The following is a 22,500-nucleotide window of genomic DNA, read 5'->3' on the forward strand; positions in this document are numbered from 1 at the left end:
AATGTACACGTACAGTTAACCTAAATTCCATTGTCTTACATTACGAAAAAATACTGCAAGCTTTATATGTTACACCAACAAACTATAGTCATTCACAGACATAACAGATACAAAACGAGAATATAAATATGTAAATTAGTAAGACATAATTAAACTTGAAATATTTTTGAACCCACCAGATTGTTTATATTTTGTTTGAACATGCCACTTAGGAAATTAATTTAGTTACTGTACCTCCAAGGCAGTGTTTCATAAGGCAGACTTCAACGGTATTTCTTCTGAAACTACAACGGGATTTGATGGCTGTAGCGAGCCCTTAGTCCATTCTATGATTGAACTTGATGAAATTACTAAACACATTGGATTTACACACACACACAATATATATATATAATATATATATATATATATATATAATATATACATATATACATGTATATATATATATAAAAAATGTGTATATATATATATATATATATACATACATGTGTGTGTGTGTGTGTGTGTGTGTGTGCGCAAGTACATGCGAATGTGTGTATGTGTGTGTGCGTATGTGTGTGCAAGCACATGCGAATGTGTGTGTGTGTGCGTATGTGTGTGCAAGCACATGCGAATGTGTGTGTGCCCAGTTATGGCTGTGTGTGTGTGTGTGTGTGTGTGTGTGTGTGTGTGTGTGTGTGTGTGTGTGTGTGTGTGTGTGTGTGTGTGTGTGTGTGTGTGTGTGTGTGTGTGTTTGAATCAAACCCTCTCAGTCTTGAAAGGTCTTGTTTTGACTGCCCTGTTCAAAATTGGTATGGTACCGTATGTTCGTGTTGAGCCACCTGGCGGTTTTATTCAGATGAGGGAAACCCTTTCCCTTTTTAAAGGACAAAAAAAGGCTTTTATGTCCTTGTCATGTAACAATTAAGCCTAGTGCCCATTTCCTTTTTTTTTTAAGTTATGTTCTCTTTTCTTTTATCGAGAAGCTGATCTTATTTCCTTAATAGTTCTCTTTTTCTTCAATTTTTGATTGAGTTTACCCTGGCATGGGTATGTGGAGGCATAGGACTGTATTTAACGTTTTTTGCTGGGATAGTTTTTCATTAATGATACATGTTTGATGTATACATCACTGGGTAGTTGTTTCTCTTATTGGGCGATTAATTTGGGCATTTGTTTTTCTTCTTCCATATTTTGTAGAGGTTGGTCCTGAAAGGTAACATGGCCTTTGATTCGGCAGTGACATTAATTCATTTTCATTTTTCTTGACAATTTTTTCCCATCCTGAGATCCTCCGGAGTGGGTCTGGTTCTAGAAGGAGCTCTTCCACAGACCTCAAATACACATTTCCCATATTTTTTTCTACTCACATATTTACCCATTTCCTTTAACTTATAATACAGTTCGATATCCATCCCTCAATTTACAGACTCAGGCAACACCAGATACTTCAGACTTTCCAGTTACTCCGCTATCTCATGGTTCACTCATATTCAACCTGCCACCATAATTCACTATACGTATCATTGTTTTACTTCTGCCTAGATTAATTCGTGACTTTAATTCCCCCACATGCTATACCAAACTCTGGTTCCACTATATCAATCTCCCCTCATGATCGGCCATAAGTGCAGTGTCATCAGCAACTCATAAGTGGGTTACCTCCTGCGGCCTTACGTTCTCGTTTATCCATACGAAACATCTCCCAGCAACCTGCTTCTACGTCCCTTACCACCTTATCAAGGACGGGTACCTGGAAGTGCAAGCCGGATGTCAAATGGAATCTTCTTTCTGTCATTCCGTCTTCAAAACTCTTCAATACCCTCGCCTCCATCTGTATATGCAGCCTCATAGGGCTGACACTTGGTCCCCGGACTGGCCCAAAGATTTCTCTGACATCTAACGTTTTTTCTTCATTTCAAAGAACGCAAGCGGACAATTGGTTTCCCTTTGTACTACTATAAGATAGTGATACAGAAAAGTCCTTCATGATTGGTAGATTAATAAGTACACACACAAGTTCATATAGAGCGCTGATTGAAGCAACAAGGAAGAGGAAGCTTACATCATTGGATCATATTGTCACCAAACAAGACACTTGAACCTGTTGGTCAAGATTAATGATCGCAAGTCAAGAGGACAGAATTATTTATTTATTTTTATTTTATTTATTTTTTTATTCTTTTATTTATCTATCTATTTTCATTATTATTATTATTTATTTCTATTTTATAGAGAAAGTGCAAAGGAATTGGAAGTCATCTCAAATCATATTAGCGCCCAGGGAAAATCAAGATAAAAGAACGTGATCATTGGCGCCAATAGCACGACATAATATAGAGAACTTTTGCAAAGAGCCCAAGAGATCCTCAGAAGGAGATAACTCTTCCGATGGCCAGTAAGCTGCTTCTCTTCCTGTGTCCATAAAAAATTAATAATCTAACAAATTCACACGCACACACACGCTCTCTCTCTCTCTCTCTCTCGCTCTCTCTCTCTCTCTCTCTCACACACACACACAGACACATACACGCACACACACACCTCGTGGGGCAGTTGGTAGAGTTCCCGGCTGCCACTACAGCGGTGCGAACTCCAATCCGACTCAGGACTGAAATAATTTCAGTATCGCTGCGCTGCGGGTCGTTACTCCATCTCATGAGCGGGGAATTGTGTGTGTGTGTGTGTGTGTGTGTGTGTGTGTGTGTGTGTGTGTGTGTGTGTGTGTGTGTGTGTGTATGTATGTATGTATGTATGTATGTGTGTGTGTGTGTGTGTATGTGTGTGTGTGTGTGTATGTGTGTGTGTGTGTGTATGCGCGTGTGCGTATAAGGTCACATCATTATCCATGGATCGGTCATATAATTATGAGCTCTGAGCTCTCTTCCTGGAAGGAAATAGCTGTCGATCACGAGTCCAACACGTGATCCAAGACCATGGTGAATCACACACAAACACACACACACGTGTGAATGCACGAACGGTGCCACACAAACACTGTATCTAACAGAGTAATCGGACTTGTGTCCGTGCATAAAGACAATTGCCTGTTCTCGTGTTGGCCTCCATTTAAGCGACCTCGTGCATTCTTGTACAGACTATTTTCTTGATGATAACCAGTTTCCTCACCCCCGGAGGCAAAAATGCGTGTCACCATCTTTACGTGGCAATAAAGCAAGTAAACAGAAACCCACCCCCCACCACTCCCGCGACCCTGCCGAGCTATTTCTGTCACAAGTGCATCATCGTTTTTACGGCAAATAAAGTTTGCGAAATGAAAGTGGAAGATAAATAACCAAGTGGGCACGCACAGAGATAATCCTAGAATGTATACATTCACGAAGAAGAGGAAAAAAATAAATTAATAAACAAATAAAAATGAATTATTACTCTTATCTGCAGCAAACATATGTTTGGGTGAAGTGTTGAATGTGTTCGTAGCTTTATTTCATAGAAAGTGTTTGAATGAAATTGTTAAAAATACTTCTAATGTCTATACCATGAGTCATGAAATGATTGGGAAAAAATAGCATTGAATTTTCTCTAATAACCTTGAATCAAAACAGTAATGAAAATGTATAAAACTTATGAAATATATTATAAGTTTATTTCATTGGCATACACATGATACAGTGATTATGAGTAAAACTGATCAGAAAATAAAATAGCGGGTGAACAAAAAAAACAAAACACAAAGGATTAGGTAAAAAATAGAGGGGGAAGGAGAGAGGAGGAGGAGGAGAAGGAGAAAAGGAGGGGGAGGAGAGGAAAGAGGAGAGAGAGAGAGAGAGACAGAGAGAGAGAGACAGAGAGAGAGAGACAGAGGGAAGGGAGGGAGAGAGAGAAGAAGAGAGGTAGGGAGAGGGAGGGAGAAGGAGAGGGAGATATAGGGAAAAGGAGGGAGAGAGAGAGAGAGAGAGAGAGAGAGAGAGAGAGAGAGAGAGAGAGAGAGAGAGAGAGAGAGAGAGAGAGAGAGAGATTGAGCGAGTAAAGGGTAAGATAAAAAAAGAGAGCGAGATAGAGAAAAATAAGGAGAAAGATAAAAGAAAGAGAACGATAAAAAAGAATAGAAAAAAGTGAAAATAAATGAAATATAAAACAGAGATCGAGCTAGAGAAAAGAGAAAAGAAATTTAAATAATTAAACAAAAATAGCACAAAAAAGAGCACGAGAGAGAAAGAGCAAAACTAATATATATCAAACAAAAACGAGAGTAGTAGTCAGCAAAATGAGGTGAAAAACCACATTTAAAAAAATGTAGAAATAAAGAGCAAGATAAAGAGCAAGAAAAAGAGTAAGAAATATGTCGAATGAGAGAGAGGAAAAGAAAAGGCAAGATTATGAGAAAGCATGATTGTCCGGATAAAAAAGTGAGAAAAAAGCGAATCGAAAATAAAGACACACGCATAAACAAACACACACATAAACACACGCATAAACACCACACCACACAAACTAATTTATCTCCCATACACATACGCGAACACACACAAACACACACATACACACACACACACACACATACACGCACGTTCACTTACTAAAGTGGGACAGAGGAAAAACAAGAGGACATGCAATGAAACTCAAAAAGGACAACTACAGAAGAGACCTGAAAAAGAACAGTTTCCCACACAGTAATAGATATATATGGAACAAATTGGATGAAAAAATAGTGAGTGCAAACACAATACAAGAATTAAAGAACAAACTTGATCTTGCGAGATACAAAAACGGGTCACCACGAGCATAGCTCCCCTTCCCGTAAAATGCAATTAGGTAAATACAACTAGGTAAATACATACACACACGAACACAATCACACAAATACAATCACATTCAACGAACAAGTACATGCACAAGCTCCCACGTCTAATTAGCTGATGTAGGGCAATGTTACTTGGGCGACATTTGCATGGAACAAACGAGATGGCCAGCTTGGATCAGCAACCTGTGCTTGTCTGTCTATCCAGGCATGTGTGTCAACGTCCTCCTCATTCCCCTCCTCCATTCTCTCTCTCTCTCTCTCTCTCTCCCGCTTTCCTTCTTTCCCCTCTTCTCCCCTCTCTCTCTCTCTCTCTCTCTCCCGCGCTTTCCTTCTTTCCCCTCTCTCTCCCTTCTGTTTTCCTTCTTTCCCCTCTTCTCCTCTCTCTCTCCTTCCTTTCCCTCTCCTCTCCTCCCTTTTCTTTCCTTTCTCCTCTCCGCGTCTCACATTTCTTCCTCTCTCGTGTCACAAACGTTTCCTTGCCCTGACCTCTCTGTCCACTGATGACCCTGTTTCTCAGATTTCTACATTCACATCTCTTATACCCCATGAAGAGTAAATATCTGATACATTAATACACGTATACGATTTGAAACTGCTACTCTACCTAACGTCATACTTTTTCATTCCGGGGAGGAAGTATTCCATGGATGAATAGATGAAGTTCATCTTTATTAATTTATTTATGTACATGTTGATAATTTGTTATGCCTACCGACAGGCGATTATACTCAGCCCGAGGAAAACTCTAGGCAAAAGCATGTGGATATAAACAAGTCAAATAGTGAGGAAATGGAGCGTTGTATAAAAACGCGATTATATCTATAAAAAACTCGTTTTGTCTGAAGTTAGAATATGATAAACAAGTTGCCTGACGTCAGGCGGAATAACAGAGCAAATAAGGTTCCTGAGTAAAAGTTGATAAAATTGCATGAACTCGTTCTGAGCACGTTTCCTTAAAAAAAAAAAAAAAAATCAGAAAGACTAAAAGGTTTCCGTGAGTCAAATTTGTCTTTATTTACAAACCATAGTAACGATCTTCACAGACTTCATTGAGGGATGCCTAACAAAAGATTACAAAGGAGGAGCATGCCGGAAGGGGACCTTTTGGTCCATAACTAGGTCGGTTGCGAAACAAAAAGATAAATAGATAAAAAAAAGAAAAAAGAAAAATGATAATAATATAAATAATGATAAATAGAATAAATTAACATAATGGTTATGCTTCATAAATTGGTTCTATGCTGCAATTTAGAAATGCCATTCCTGCCTTTTCCAATAAGCATAAACAAGTAATAAATAGATATGAAATAAAGATAATAAAAATAAAAACAAATCAGTATAAAAAAAGATGACAGTGAAATTTGTGAAGTCTTTGTGTACCTCCAACAAATGCAATTTCATTTTTCTTCTAATTGCCGCCGTGGCATTTATTTGAGCAGAATAACAGTGTGGTGAGATATCAAAACTTTATGGAAGTCTTTATTTTACCCGCTTACGAGTATTTTGTCATCCCGATTACTATACAGACGCATAGGTATAGGTGTACACACACACGCACACACAAAAATATATATATATATATATATATATATATATATGTATGTATGTATGCTAATAAGAAAACGGGAACGTGTGGTCACTTATGAGAAGTAGACCATTTGGAAAAAGAAACTAACGAAGCAGAGCGCTTTCGTATATTACATCTTCAGTGCACTTTTTGGATTGAAGATGTAATATACGAAAGCGCTCTGCTTCGTTAGATTCTTTTTCCAAGTGGTCTACTTTGCATATATATATATATATATGTATGTATATATATATATATATATATATATATATATATATATATATGTGTGTGTGTGTGTGTGTGTGTGTGTGTGTGTGTGTGTGTGTGTGTGTGTGTGTGTGTGTGTGTGTGTGTGTGTGTATGTGTGTATATATATAATGTACGTCAATGGGAGTAGGAACAGAGTCTTGGTCTGAATTTATACCTGACTACTTTCGCACAGCACACCCGCAAATGCTAAAAGAATATTTTTTCTCTTTACCATTCAGTACATCTATTTCTCCTTTTTTCAGCGTTAATCAACCCTTAACAAACTTGTGCATGCACATAGTCACGTTTCGTTTAAACAGTTTTCAGGTTAATGTGATTCTCCGAATAGAAATGAGATATTTGCGGAAATATGAACGTGAACCTATTACACGATGAAGAGAGATGGTCCGATGAAAGGTTCCATATACCTACACAAAGTTATTTCCCTATGAGGCATAGCATGTCCTATGTATAAAGCTTGACAAAGGATAAAAGCATACAAGAATCCCTGAGAGAAGAGATATCACCCTTTAGTTGTTCAAAATCACCAAAGGTAAGACAGAATTAAATCATTAAACAAAAGTATATGTCTACAAAGGGGCTATCAAAACAATGTGTGTGTGTGTGTGTGTGTGTGTGTGTGTGTGTGTGTGTGTGTGTGTGTGTGTGTGTGTGTGTGTGTGTGTGTGTGTGTGTACTTGTTTGCGTTCATGTTTTGTGTTTGTATTTTGAGCTTGTATGTTTTTATGTGTATGTGATTTACCATTGTCTTGGATCATGTGTTGGACTCGTGACTGACAGATTTTTCCTACCCGAAAGAGAGCTCAGAGCTCATATATGAATATGCGTGCGCGCGCGCGCGCGTGTGTGTGTGTTTGTGCTTCTGTACGTGTGTTCGTGTTTTGTGTTTGTGATATATTCGTATTTTGTTTTTGTGTATATGTTTATGTATTTGTCTGTGTGGGTATTGGCGCGCGCACACGTACGTATTTGCTAGCGTGTGCACTCAGAACAACCAAAACGATCTCATATTCGTATATAACTCTCGAGATTGCATGCACGCTGAACCGCAGGATCGCGACAAAGATTACGACAAAGACAACAAAGAGGACATTTACAATTATGCGAGGAAATAGTAAGCGCAAACTGCCGCTAATACCACTGGTGGAACTACCTGATGAGTCGACTCACGCACATTGGGTTCCCCCGGGGTCTTCCGTGGCCCTGAGGAGCAACTCACCTGCGGACAAAGGAAGAAAAGATATCATTAGCCTGATGCACAATAACAAATCATACTGTTCAACTAAACGTTTGAAATGAATAAGTCGGTGAAGAAAATAAAATAAAAAATCGTAAAGATAATTTGACTAGTCAACTTGGTTACTAGAGTCACCTTTGAATGAAGAAAATGCATATACATAAAATATCACGCATTTCAATTATATACAAATAATATACACATACATGCATACTATACGTATATGTCTATGTCTGTGTCTATTTCTATTTATATACGTATATATCAATGAAAGTAGGGAGTAAGTTCTCTTTCATACATGTAGAATTGAATACGATAGCATTTTGACAGTTGGTGATTTAATTCTTCGCATTCACCAATTTTCTAACCATCAAACAAACGATGGCTTAATTAGAAGCGTACTGGTTTTGTGTTTGCTTAGTTGTGGCTTCGAATCCCGCACCTCTCTCCGTCTTTCATCTGCCCCAACAGTCCAATCGCATAAGGCAAAGGTGACTGCTTCGGCCGCAGCTACACGCCCTCTGGCGTAAGCGACTTACCACTTAACTATTCGGGGAAAAAATACCCATCAATCCACATCCAGTCACATATGACCTCTACAGTTTCTTTGTTTAATTCTTCTTTACGCTGAATGGAACGTAGCTCTACATTTTCGTGGTCACTTGAATTTCCACTTTGAGTTGCCTATTTTTCAGAAGATAGAGACAGACAGACAGAGATACAGAAAGACAGACAGACAGACGAATGGAAGGATGGCTGGACAGGCATGCATGCAGGCAAACAGATAAGTCTACTTCTCTTCATTTCTTCTATGTGTGGTCTTTTCGATGAAATTTGCTATCACAAATTAGAGCCAGTTATTATGCAGATTGTTAATATAATTTTATTTAAACATTAGAATATCATTCACATCCAATTTAGACGTTTTTATTCAGCCGAGAGATAAGGTTAAATTACAAAGGATTCCAAAGGCGGAGCATGCCGACAGGAGACCTTTTGGTCCATATCTAGGTCGGATGCGAAAAAAAATCATGAAAATAATAATGAATTGACATATAACTAATAATAAATAAAAATCAAAACAGACAAATGATAACAAAACAAAAAACAAATAATATAAAAACAAATTTGCCTCAAAGTTCAAAATGAAAAAAGCCTTGGCTGCCGGGGATCTCTCGGTCCATAAGGATTTGCAAATTGACTTTGGCTGACACCTGGTAACTGTGAGGCGGAACAGGAGAGGACCAGGGGCCGAATTAAATCCCTATGTCGGCGACCTAAATGCTTATGTCTAGAATGTCTAGACATAAGCATTTAAGTCGCAGACATAGGGATTTAGGTAAAATCTCCGCCGTTTGAATGTTTATGTCTAGATCTTGGGATTAAGATCTTTTATGAATTCGGCCTCTGGTCTACATCAAAGGAAGTTTATTTAGCTAAAGTCAACACTTCATTTGACCTCGTTTGACATTAGAGCAACATAATACATTGTTGTTGCAAGGCTGAAAGGGTTCATGAACAGTTTAATTTGCCTCTAATATACACAACCTTTGTTCACAGTATTAACAATGACGATTTTAACAAGTATATTAAGTCAGAAACTGCAATATGAAAATCATTACACTTAAGCCTCGGACTACTCTCTGTTTAAAACCTGCAGCATCGAAAAACTGGGGATTCTGGGAACCAAATGCCAGTCCACAGGTCTCCACCTCAGGTGGGGGTGAGAGAAGGTGTAGGGTTGGTCTCCGAGAGGACAGAGGAGACATCAGGTGTTGGAGATTCTTGTTGCATAATGAGACAGCTGGAAACACGTTTGCAAGTCGCGTACGTAATGACTGGAAAACAAAGGGTTTCCGTCCTGGTCATTGGAGACTTTAACACTTAAGTCTTCAGCTCAGTGGCGGATGTTGTTTTGGTTAATTCCAAGCGATTTCATGTGAAAATTATTTATCGATCGTTGAACGTCTCATTTTGTTCTAAGGGTGTCCTTCATTTGAATAAAAATGTCTGACATTACCTACTTCAGTAAGAGACCTCATCTGTATGGTCTGATTTTAGTGAGTAGACTCATCCATTTGTCTGAAAAAAAAAATCATGTAAAAAAAAAAAAAAAAAGGAGGGGAGAGGCTTCCCACATTCATTTTGTTCTAAGGGTATCCTTCATTTGAATAAAATTTTCTGACATTAGCTACTTCAACAAGAAACCCTTTCTGTATTGTCTGATTTTAGTAAGCAGATTTACCTACTGTCTGAAAAAGTAGCTCAATCGAAAAGCTTTAGAGAAAAAAAAAAAGTGGAAGGCATCCTATACTCATGTCCTTGATTTGCATAAAATTGTCTGGCATTATCTACTTCAGTAAGAAGCCCCATATGTACTGTCTGATTTTAGAGAGTAGATTTATCTATTGCTGAAAAAAAAAACGAAAAAAGTAGCTAAACCAAAAAACTTCAGGTAAAAAAAAAAAGTGGAAGCCCTCCCACATTGGCTAACGAGCTGTTGTTTTCCCGTTGATTTTCACCTCGAAATGTATTTAGGTTCCACCGTTTCCACCGGTTTAGCCTCGGATTTATGAATGAAATCAACGACACGTATCTGCATTTATGCCGAAAGAGAAAATAACATTTGTGTCATCGACTATGCAGTTAGCACAAACTCCATTATTGAAAACAGCGAATATTTAGCTTAACTTGATTTGAGGTGTATCTGTCTCTATCGCTGTCTTTCTGTCTGTATCTCTTTATCTCTGTCTCTTTCTCGCTCTCTCTCTCCCTCTCACTTGCTCTCTCTCGCTCGCTCTCTCTCCCTCTCGCTCGCTCTCTCTCACTCTCTCTCGCCCGCTCTCTCGGTCGCTCTCTCTCTCTCTCTCTCTCCCTCCCTCTGTCTGTTTTTCTTTCTTCATTTAATATTTGAATGCAGAATTTTGTTTATGGTAGCGCCAGATCATTTTATTTATGTTACAAAAACATTCCCATGCTTTCATGATTACTAGGGATCATTAATTTACTTTAGCTATGAAATCGCCGCTTGACTCGTGAAAAAACTGCTAGGAACTGATTTACTACAAGATATAGTGTTTGCGACACTCATTTATTCATTTACTTTCGTAATTGATATGCTCAAACGCGGACTATGCTACAGCACTGCAGTGGCTGCCGCGCTGGCAAATGCTTATAAAACAAAAATGATAAATATACTTTTAACCAACAGGAATGATGCTGCGTTGAGTAAACATAAGAGCAACATAGCGATTGTGCTCGAGTGAGATGACCAATCCTAATTTCACGTTTAGTATGATGGCCAAGGTAGTGCATCAACATGAGGGTGGAGGGATAAAAGAGAATGAAGACAGGCTAACTAGTCCAGGGTGTAGCCCTTGTGGAAGATACGAGGAATGGTTGACTAGTTTAGAGTGTAGCCCTTGTAGTGGGGAGAGTGGGACTAGTAAACAGACTAGTTTTCTTGCGTTTAGATTGTTGCATAGACTACACGCTAAGCTTTCTAGTCTTGTATGTGAATTTTTGCTGGTCTGTGTTGTTGTTTCGCAATTTGTTAAATGATATGTTAAATAGGTGTTAATGCTGGTATTGCATATTAGTTTTTTTTCGTATTCCTATCATTTTTATTCTTGTATTAGCTTGTGCATAAAGATTTTGTACCATCATTTCCATAATTTTTTTGTATTCAGTTAATTTCTATACAACACTGTTGGTACAGTGTCTTAGATTTTGTTTGTGATTTTCTATCATTTGTTCTTTTGTACGTTGTGGTAGATTATGCATACATACATCAATTATTTCATATTGCTTGATCTGCAATTGTGTCTGCTTTTGTGTTTTCTTCTATATCTTCTTGTTGTTATTCTTGAAGTTTTTTGTAAGACTGTACGTATCTTGGTCATTCTGTTCTCGAAGTTGATGATACAAATATTCTGTCAAAGAAATTGAGTTTGTATTTTCGTGATATAGTTCGAGTAACAAGGGCATCTTTCAGCGCTCCTTGTAATTATTATGAATTTCTATTTGTAATATCATTGCATGATTTGGTAACATTATAGTGTATTTTACTCCTTTTTGGCAACAAGTACTGCTCCTAATTTGACGTTTCTAGTGAATAATCAGTACATTCTACGTCTGTTTGATACTTTTTGTAGTATTTTTGTGAGACTTTTTGTACCAATTCTTCAGGTTGTTTATCTGATCTTCAGATTAGTTCAGTTATTGTGAGTTATTTTTGTTACTGGTATAGTGGTGCGATAAGTCTGATTCAATGTGCGTGTGCATGTGTGTGTGTATATATACACACACACATATATGTATATTATATATATATACACATGTATATTATATATATATATATATATACATATATATATATATATATATATATATATATATATATATATATATATCACTGGTGAGAAATGTAGTAACACATTTGTAAATCACAACTAACACCACAGTCGGACAAAAGAATTAGTTGAGTAAGCGAAACTATATATTGTATTACTGAAGAGGATTGCAGTTAGCAATGAAAATATATAGTTTCGCTTACTCAACTCTTTCTTTTGTCCGACTATGGTGTTTGTTGTGATATATATATATATATATATATATATATATATATATATATATATATTATATATATATACACAGAGTAGACCACATGGAAAAAGAAACTAACGAAGCAGAGCGCTTTCGTTTATGACATCTTCAGTGCACTGAATATGTAATATACGAAAGCACTGCTTCGTATTCTTTTTCCAAGTGGTCTACTTTGCAAAAGTGAACACACGTACCCGTGTTCTTATAAGCATATATATATACATACATATATACATATATATATATATATATACATACATACATATATATATATATATATATATATAAGCCATGGAAAGACCCTCATCGCATCACATTTTCCAAAACAATTAAGCGATTAATGTTACTTGAGAGAGAAAAGTCCCAGCGGTGTTGCCCCGTGCCAGAGATGAAAGGACCGACTATCACGAGACCACAGCTCCGGGCAGACCAGTTGATGAGCATCGATGATGAGAGACGAACCGACGAACAGGGACGATCAAAGAGGAAGCGGTGGCGCCGTAATCGAGTATCGTGATCGATTACAGAAGCTATAATGATCCAGTAAATGTAGGGCAGGGGCGATGACGACGGCACCAGGAAAAGGCAATTCTGTTTTTATGGAGGCCACTGCGAGGGAATCAAGTCTGGTTTTATGGTCGCGGTTATTCGAGTTGTGATAGTGAAGTAGATGTTCAGCTTTATGCAACAAAAAGAACCGCACGATTTATTGTGTGATTTTTGCTTTCATGGTGATTGTTTGGCTAAAAGTGAAATGACTTTGTTGATGGTAAAGGTAATGAAGAAATCACAATTTGGTGATGATAACACAATTGCCAAGAATCTGAATCTTGAGATTCTTCAGATCACAGAACATATAATTCCGTTTTCTTCATTCTCTTCATCACTATTTCAATCACTGCTAATGCACCTCACTCGTATATGGAGGTGCAACCCCGATTGGCTGGTACTCGGTCTGCGGACAAATATGTATCCATCGGCTACTTTTATTTTTTAATTATTTATTTCCTTTTTTTTTTTTTTGCTTTTTTTGTTTATTAACTTTTTTGTTCAATCATTTGTTCTTTATTTATTCATTCATTTCCTTTTTCTTTTATTCGTTTCATTATTCATTAACTTCCTTGTTTCATTCATTATTTCTTTATTCATTCATTCACTTATTTTCTTGTTTATTTCTTGATTTAGTTCCCTATTTCAATTCTTCTTTTTCTTCGTTTTCTTTATTCTTTCTCTCTTGATTTATTTTTCATTATTGTTTTATTAGTTTCCTTATTTCTTTCTTTGCGTCTTTATTCGTTTATCTATCCATTTATCCTTTCCTTTCCTCTTTAATTCTTTCCATTCTTGTTTCCTTATTTCTTTATTTCACGGTTTCATTCGTTCACTCATTCATCTATTTATCTATTCATTCATTCATCAATTCTTCTATTCATCTACTCGTTTATTCGCCTATTCATTCATTCACACATTTACTCATCTATTAATTTTTTATTTGTTAATAATAAATATTTTTTTCTTTTGCAGACGATGAATGTTACGGCACAGTGGAGATTTAAAAAAATTATATCTTCAATTAATGGACTAGAAAAAAATTAGTTTTTAAATGTAATTCACCATACATTTATGCAAAGTATTACATATGCTGTGTGCTTATCCTTTAAGCACAGTAGTATACATTATAGGATTTACTCTCAAACAATAAGATTTTATTTATCGGAAGGCTAGATGATAAAGTATAAAGGATCTTTGTCAATACTATCAATGATCTCGATTATTTGTATATTTAGTCTGGTTTTCACCAGGCAATTTTATTCACCTGTGAGTAGTACCTTCGAACAGTAAAATATCTAAACAAATCTCAGTGTACACTGACACATCTTTCATCTGTGGGGTGCTCTAAAAGCACCTGAGTTATATATATCGATTGGTTCAAAATACGTCCTTATTTTTTTTTTAAACTTACCACGAAAGATCACCTCCAATTTTTCTCAAAACCCTTAGCTAAATCAAAATGATGACCATATCAAACGATAGGAAGACAGAAAGAGAAGAAAAATAATGAAAGAAATGAGAAAGAAAGAGGGAAAGAAAAAAGATAGAAAAAGAGAAAGAAAAAAGAAAAAGAAAGACAAAGAAAGAAGAAAAAATAATAAAGAAACAAAGAGGGAAAGAAAAAAAAAAGAGAAAGATAGAAAGAAAGTAAGAAAGAACAGAAAGAAAAAAGAAAGACGAAAGAACATCAAAAGAAAGAACAAGAAAAAGAAAGAACAACAAAAAAAAATAAAGAAAGAAAAAATTAAGAGAGAAAGAAAGAACAACAACAAATGAAAGAAAAAATAATGAAAGAGAAAGAAAGAGAGAGGACACCGGAGTGATTCACGCAAACCAGTCCGTTACGTGTTTGTCCGTGCGAACCATCTCATTTCATTCGCCCGTGGCGTAACTTCCGACCAAGTCGTCCATCACGCATCTAGTAATCAAACAACAATTGTCGCCATAAATCGAGCTTAGTCACGGATATTGAGTTGTTTCACTCCTCCCAAGGGATCTGGCTAAATTGCCTCCTTTACTGACCTTGTGAACTAAGGTTTAGTAACACCTTTTTCAACCAAAATAAAGTCTGGGAAGAAAGGGGCCTATTGTGTAAGACTGACAGAACTGAATTTTAGAAAGAGATAAATATGTAAACAAATAATCGGAAAAATAGTTGACTTACAATTGTCCAGTAATCGTGAGAGGGTAATGATATGGATCTACGAACAATCATCAGCTGACAGCAGCATGAAGTATTAAACGATAGGGTGTTAAAAGCTGACAACTAAATGACATCATCAGCTGACAGCCCCGTGACACCATGAGCAGGCACCCACAAGACCTAAGACGTCAGCTTGGGACCATAAATAAAAGGACACCATCATTATCACCATATCGTATACAAATACGTATTATACACCATAACAACCATTTTGCTGAATGTTACCATTTTCACCTATCATCACACTGAACCCTACAAAACGATGATGAACCACATAGAACTTGGCTATGGCTTACAACTACAAAGTTATGCTGTATCAGTGGAAGCCTCGTGACAATTGAGTAACACTGGAGGGTGTCAGAGCCAGTAGCCCTCAGCAATGTTTCTGCAGCGCTACTTGCGTGCAAATGCAAAAGAGTTCTAGGATTGTGCACCAGCAGGAGTTAGAGCACTGTGGCAGCGTTCCTTAGCACCACTGCCACCACCACCGTATCCACCACCACCGTATTTACCACCACTGTATTATCACCAGTTTAATCACCGTTATCCCTTAGATATGGGCGACAGTAAAACAGTATCATAATCACTACCACCCCATCACCGACAATGTTACCGTCATTTTTAGTACCACCATTAGTAATACTACAACCATAACCTTAACAAACAGCATAACCATGACGTCCATCACCGTTTTATAACCATTTCTATTACCACCAACACTATTTTTCTTATCACCATGTTACCAACATGGTGATAAGATATACATTCACCCTCACTATCTCTAACATTACCAAAGCTATCAGCTTCAATTAATACTAATTCTTACATTATTTCTACCATACCATTACCACTGTTGTAACCTCTATTAACAATAATCTACAACCGATTTATGTACGTGCGTGTGTGTGTGTGTGTGTGTGTGTGTGTGTGTGTGTGTGTGTGTGTGTGTGTGTGTGTGTGTGTGTGTGTGTGTGTGTGTGTGTATCTGCGTGCGTGTGTGAATGTGCGTGTGCCGCGCGCCTTTGTAGATAGATTGTGCAAGCGTGGACAAAAACGCACACACTCCGTGAGTTCGTGTTTCTAAACGTGTTTTCGTAAGCTACATCACATTAAATTCCATTAGCGACTCTGTGCTACCGTAGACCACTCCCGAACACGTACGTACACGTATGTACGTGTATGTACGTAAATCCGTGTACACGTATGTACGTGTATGTACGCAAATCCGTGTACACGTGAACTTTCGTTGCTTGTCTGAGCACTTTCACACAAAGCGGCGTGGTAAACGTCAGATTGAGATATGCAACCTGCAGTGAAATGTGCAACCCGAAATGTGAATTACAGTTTGCGTTGCTAGATGCAACCTGTTTTTCAAAACACATTCTGAAATTCAAGTTGCAATCTACGCTATGCCTAAAGTGTAAACTGTGTTAATGCGTCCAACCTGTGCATCATATATTGAACCTTGCAATCGGTATTAAGATTTATAAACAGTGTTAAAAAACTGCTACCTACATTACATAAGAACAAAAGAATAAAGGAGACTGCAAGAGACCATAGGGCCTACACTAGGCAGTTCCATGTCTAACCGTTTCTTAAAACAACCGATAGTTTCAGCGCTAATTACATGGTTACTAAGTCTATTCCATTCGTTGACCACCTTTTTAGTAAACCAATTCTTTCCTATTTCCTTCTTAAATCTAAACGTGTCCAATTTAAATCCATTAGTGCGAGTTTTGTCCTGTTGCAAAGTGGAACAAAGGTTGCAAGGAGCTGGGTTGAAAACTACGAGGTGTTACGAAATGCAGCCTTTATTAACATCCGAAACATATCTAAACCTGTTTTGAAAGGTGCGTCCTTTGTTGACAGGTCCAACCTATATTTCAAAGAACAAAATTCAAAATTACTTCAATCGTCTATGTGTTTCAGACGACCACTGAAGTACCAGGAACATTTAACATATTATTGATTTCTCTAATACCTGAAGGCGATAAACTAGACATTGAATATATATTAATCATGACACTAACATAGACCTTTTGTATTCATGTCGAGGGTTCGAAAATCCGCGATCGCGGAAAACAGACGGAATTCGCGAAATTCGGGCTCTGAAACTATATTAAATCCCAGAAATGGATTCTGCATATTCTCAGCTTTCTCCCATTTTCTTTTTCTATTAAAATTTGTTAATTTTTCATAATTCATAAATTGAAATCCCCTCATTTTTCATGTTCCAGGGTTTGTTTTGAATTTGTCACCAAGAATGTTTACTTCGCTAAATTCTAGGTGGCAGCACAAAATGTCCCCTACACATTTTATATCACTATAATGAGTTTTAAATGAGTTTTATATTTACAAAATTTAAGTTATTCATAAAATAGGTGACTTTTTTATGTGAAGGTCATTATTTAACTTTTTTAGCCTGTAAAACTTTTCAGCTGCAAGTGTCTGTGTAATTCATGTTTCATCGACTAATTATAACATTAATCTCCAACTACCAAAAGGCCAACACCACAAAGAATAATGATCAGTGAAGTAAATAATATGAAGTGTTTTTAGTTTTAGGGCTGCAATTAGATAAGTTCTTAGTATGTTAACAGACTTCTAGAAAAGCTGTACTAGAGTCAAACTAACAGGTTGTATTCTACTAGAAACACTTAGACAACTATAACAGTCATCTAAAGCTTCCCACCACCAGATAACTGAAACATAAAATTCTACTCATAAACATACAATCAGATAATTTGTAAAATACAGAGGAAAGATGGATGGATGCAAAAAGAGGCTCATATTTTGTGGTTGAATCAGATTTGGCTTTTCATGACAGCTAAAACGCATGCAAGCTTATGAGATAACTACATTTTTACCCTACAATTTGTTATAAATCGATTAAAACAATGATATGCAAATTCTAATTATATTTTCATTGTTACTTATTATAAAGTGGCTAAAATACCCATTTCAAATTTCTTTTCAGGTTAAGAGAACATTAATATAAGAGATTATCTGAAACTGAACGGAAACGGAATTAGCCATTCCCTAACACGAAATTTACTCTTTTTTGAAACAGAAAATTGGGGCCCTACTCACGCCAAGTATTAACTTCCATTAGTGTGACACACTGACTGACACTTCTTGTTTCAAGTTCTTCAGTCAGTCAATTCCTGTCAGTCATGAGGCACTTCATTGGGGTATACGACCTGCTACCTTATAGTTACGTACTGCCAATTCCTTCAGCCTTGTGTCCTATCGACATCCTTGTGTTGCCTAGGATAGTATTAATAAAGAAAACCAGACTAAAAGGATCCTTGCAAATACCCATAGTCCTGCTGGGCAATGCCTACAACCAACTGTACTAAACTAAATGGTATTACCAGGAATAAAATAGATGTCATTAAGGTAGCAACATACGATTTTATTCAGCCAACAGAAGCCCCATACACATTACATAATAGAAATAACCTAAAACATAATGGAAGAATATATAAACAAATAAAATAAACAATAATCAGATAAATTCATAAATTAACTATTTAATAAATATATAGATAAATAAATAGATAAATAAATAAATAAATTAATAAATTATAAAATCGAATAAATAAAAAAGTAGTCCCCTCAATCCTCTATTCTCATTCCTTTATTTCTCTACTCTCTCCCTTTCTTCATTCCTACACCCTTCGTTCTATACTATACTGTACTGTACTGTGCTCTACTATACTGTACTGTACTATACTGTGCTTTAATGAAGGGCTTAATCAAATCTTGGCTTAGATAACTTGAACCATCTGCCTAACGGGTACATCTGTGTGTGTGTGTGTGTGTGTGTGTGTGTGTGTGTGTGTGTGTGTGTGTGTGTGTGTGTGTGTGTGTGTGTGTGTGTGAGAGAGAGAGAGAGAGAGAGAGAGAGAGAGAGAGAGAGAGAGAGAGCATGTGTGTGTCTATGTATGTGCGCGTATGTGTTTGTGTGTATGCGCGCGTGTGTGTGTATGTGCGTGTGTGTAGGTATGTCCACGTGTTGTTTATAATATATATATATATATATATATATATTATATACATATACATGTGTATATATATATTTAGATATATATAGATAGATACATTACATATGTACATAATGTAAATTCTGTTATTAGACAAAGAGCTAACACGGAAATACCTTACCCTTCCTCTCCCATCCGTTTCCTCTCCACTCATAGCCTTACAACGGTGCGTTGCACTTTAGATATATATTTTCTGGCTGACGCTCGATAATTACATTCACCTGAAGAGGCATACTATGAAGTCCGCTGCCTCTGAATATTACCTTTTAGCATTATCTAAGTGAATAATCTGTAAGGCTTGTCACCTTAGAGTTAAAACTCGTTTGCCCATCTTCTTCATGACTCAGTGGAAACTAATTAGGTTACGCCATCGGGAGAGGAACTAATTACTCAAACTGCAACACAACTCACGTTGACGCCCTTTGTGTCTATGTATTGCTCCCCGCAAGTTGGATTTTATTCGGACAAGGCAAATCCACTTTAACGCTGTGAAAGGGTTAAAGGACGATTAACTTTTTAATTGCTGTTTACGATAAGAACATATGTTCTAGTAGCAGACAGGTGACTTTATTCAATTGTAGAAAGTCTCCGTTAGATGCAATGAAAAGGAAAATATTCTGTCTGTGAGTGAAGTACGGTTTCCTTCCTCATCATAGTTATTTTGATCCACAGTCTAATAATCCTTTGTTTTATATATATGTGTGTGTGTGTGTGTGTGTGTGTGTGTGTGTGTGTGTGTGTGTGTGTGTGTGTGTGTATACAACACTGAAAGGGTCCCAGTAAACAGATATACATTTTTATCAACCACAATACACTTTAATTCTAAGCCATCAACATCGTGACTCATTTTCTGTATGTTGGCCTCCTTGAGTCTCTTGATGTTGATGACTTAAAATTATATATATATATATATGAATTTTAGTCTAATGCATATGTCATTAAAAGTGATTCCAAGTTCTACACTACAAGTTTTCTTTAGAACATTTTCTTTGATTCTCAGTAGTGTTTATCTTCTTTCTGAAAAGTTATGGATATATAAACAGGAAGCAGAAGTTTATTGAGAAAAAGTAGGAGTAGAATCAAAACACAAAATCAAATGTACAAGTAAAAGTAAAAACAGAATCAAAAGAAAAAAAGGACAACAAAAAGTAGAAGTAAGAGTAAAGTCAAAAGTAACAGTAAAAGGGAGTAAATGAGAAGGAAAAATTAAATGGAAAATGAGAAAAAAACAGAAAAAAAAACAGAAAGAGCAGGAGTAAAAGGAAAGTAATCAGAAGGTAAAGAAAGATAAATTGATGATAATGATGGTGGAATTGGTGGTGGCGTTCGTGGCTCGCTGGTGATGATAGTGTGCTTGTTGTGGTGTGCCGGTGGTGTTGTGTTGGTGGCGTTGGTGTTGGTGTTGAAGGTGGTGGTTGTGGTTATAGTGGTGCTAATGGTTGTAGATCTGTTTGTGGTGGTAGTGTTGGCGATGACGAAGCAGCTGTTGGTGACGAGTTAGTATTCGTGTTGGTAGTGTTGGAGTTTTGGTGCTGACGTTGGTTATGTTAACCTCGTTGATGTTGGTATCATCGGTGTTGGTGACGTTGCTGTTGGAAGCGCTGTTGTTGGCAACGTTGGCATTAATGGTGTTTGGGGTTGTTGGTGATAGTGGTAGTAATGGTGGTGGAAGTGGCAGTTGTAGTGGTGTTGGTGATAGTAGTGATAGTAGTGGTGGTGGTAGTGGTGAGAATTATTGTTGTTGTTGTTTGTTTTGTTGTTGTTGATGTTATTGTTGCTGCTGCTGCTGCTGTTGTTGTTGTTGGTGGTGGTGGTAGTGGTGGTGATTTTAGTGGTGTTAGTATTGGTGGTGATCCTGGCTTATCCACGGTGTCAATGAATTGTAACATCAGAGCAGCGCAGGAAATCGATCGTCTTCTCTGTCTCCAGCCGGACGACCTCCACCCTGGATATGTTGTCTTGACGTCTATGCGAAGCCAGTGATGCGCAATCTGTAAAAATACGTTCGCTTGCTTGTGATGCAGCCAAAATGAGTTGGCTGTTTTGTTGATTCATATGAATTGGTATGCTCTGAGCGTTCTGGGAGATGAAGACTCGTCATTATGGTAAGTTTGTGGAAGTTTAAGGCACATGGCTATCGAACGGAACAAAGTTAACAACTAAGGTGTTTAGTGAAGTTTGGGAGTAATGGCGACTCATGTGGGTGCCAAGAGGTATTAGAAATATCAAATAAAATAGGTTATATGATAAATGTAAATACTAAACAAAGTTACATTTGAGGTTACGAAGGTGAGGGAGTGAAGTTGTCAAGAACCATCATTAACAAAAATAAATAAACAATTAAATAAATAAATGAATAAATAAATAAGCAAATAAATAAACAAATAATGAAATAAACCAATAAATATAGATAAATAAATAAATAAATAAAATAACCAAACATATAAATAAGCAAATAAATCAACAAAATAAATAAAGATAAATGAATAAATAAATAAACAAGACATTGTCGAGCGAAGTTTCCACCTGAGCTGCCAAATTAGATTCATGACCATATATCCCAAATTATGTCACCAAATAAATATTTGATACAAGGTTCTCAAATAATATTACAAAAATTACCAAGGAAGATTGCAGAGTTATGCCAAACATCAAGTTCTCAAATGAGACGGCCAAATGAGACTGAACGTTCGATGAGGTTTCTGGATAAAATCGCAGAGTTTAATCGCTCAGTAAGGTTACCTTACAACATTGCAAAGATGGATTGACATGGAAGGTCGCCGAGTGAGCGCATCGATCTGATGCCTTTACAGAGCGTTTACGCGTCTGCGAAGGTTGGATGTGTTAATTCCTCGGGGCGGTGGGAACATCGACAAGCAGATTATTAAAGTGGCCGCGATCACAGGTCGCTGGAGCCAAGGGGGCTGGTTGTGTTGCTGCTGCTGTTGCTGGTGGAGGGGGATGGAACTAATGTTGTTGTTGTTGTTGTAGTTGTTGTTCTTGTTTTTGTTGCTTTTGTTGCTGCTGTTGTTGTTCTTGCTGTTGTTGTTGTTGTTGTTCTTGCTGTTGTTGTTGCTGCTGCTGCTGTTGTTGTTGCTGTTGTTGATGCTGTTATTGTTGTTTTTGCTGTTGTTGCTGTTGCTGTTGTTGATGCTGTTGTTGTTATCATTGCCGTTGTTGGTGTTGTTGCTATTGTTGTTTTTGCTGTTGTTTTGGCTGTATTTTTGGCTGTTGTTTTGGTTGTTGCTGTTGTTGCTGCTGCTGCTGTTGTTGCTG

Source organism: Oratosquilla oratoria, chromosome 33 (assembly GCF_046742065.1).
Source record: "Oratosquilla oratoria isolate Oo_2021 chromosome 33, ASM4674206v1, whole genome shotgun sequence".
NCBI classification, from domain to species: Eukaryota; Metazoa; Arthropoda; class Malacostraca; order Stomatopoda; family Squillidae; genus Oratosquilla; species Oratosquilla oratoria.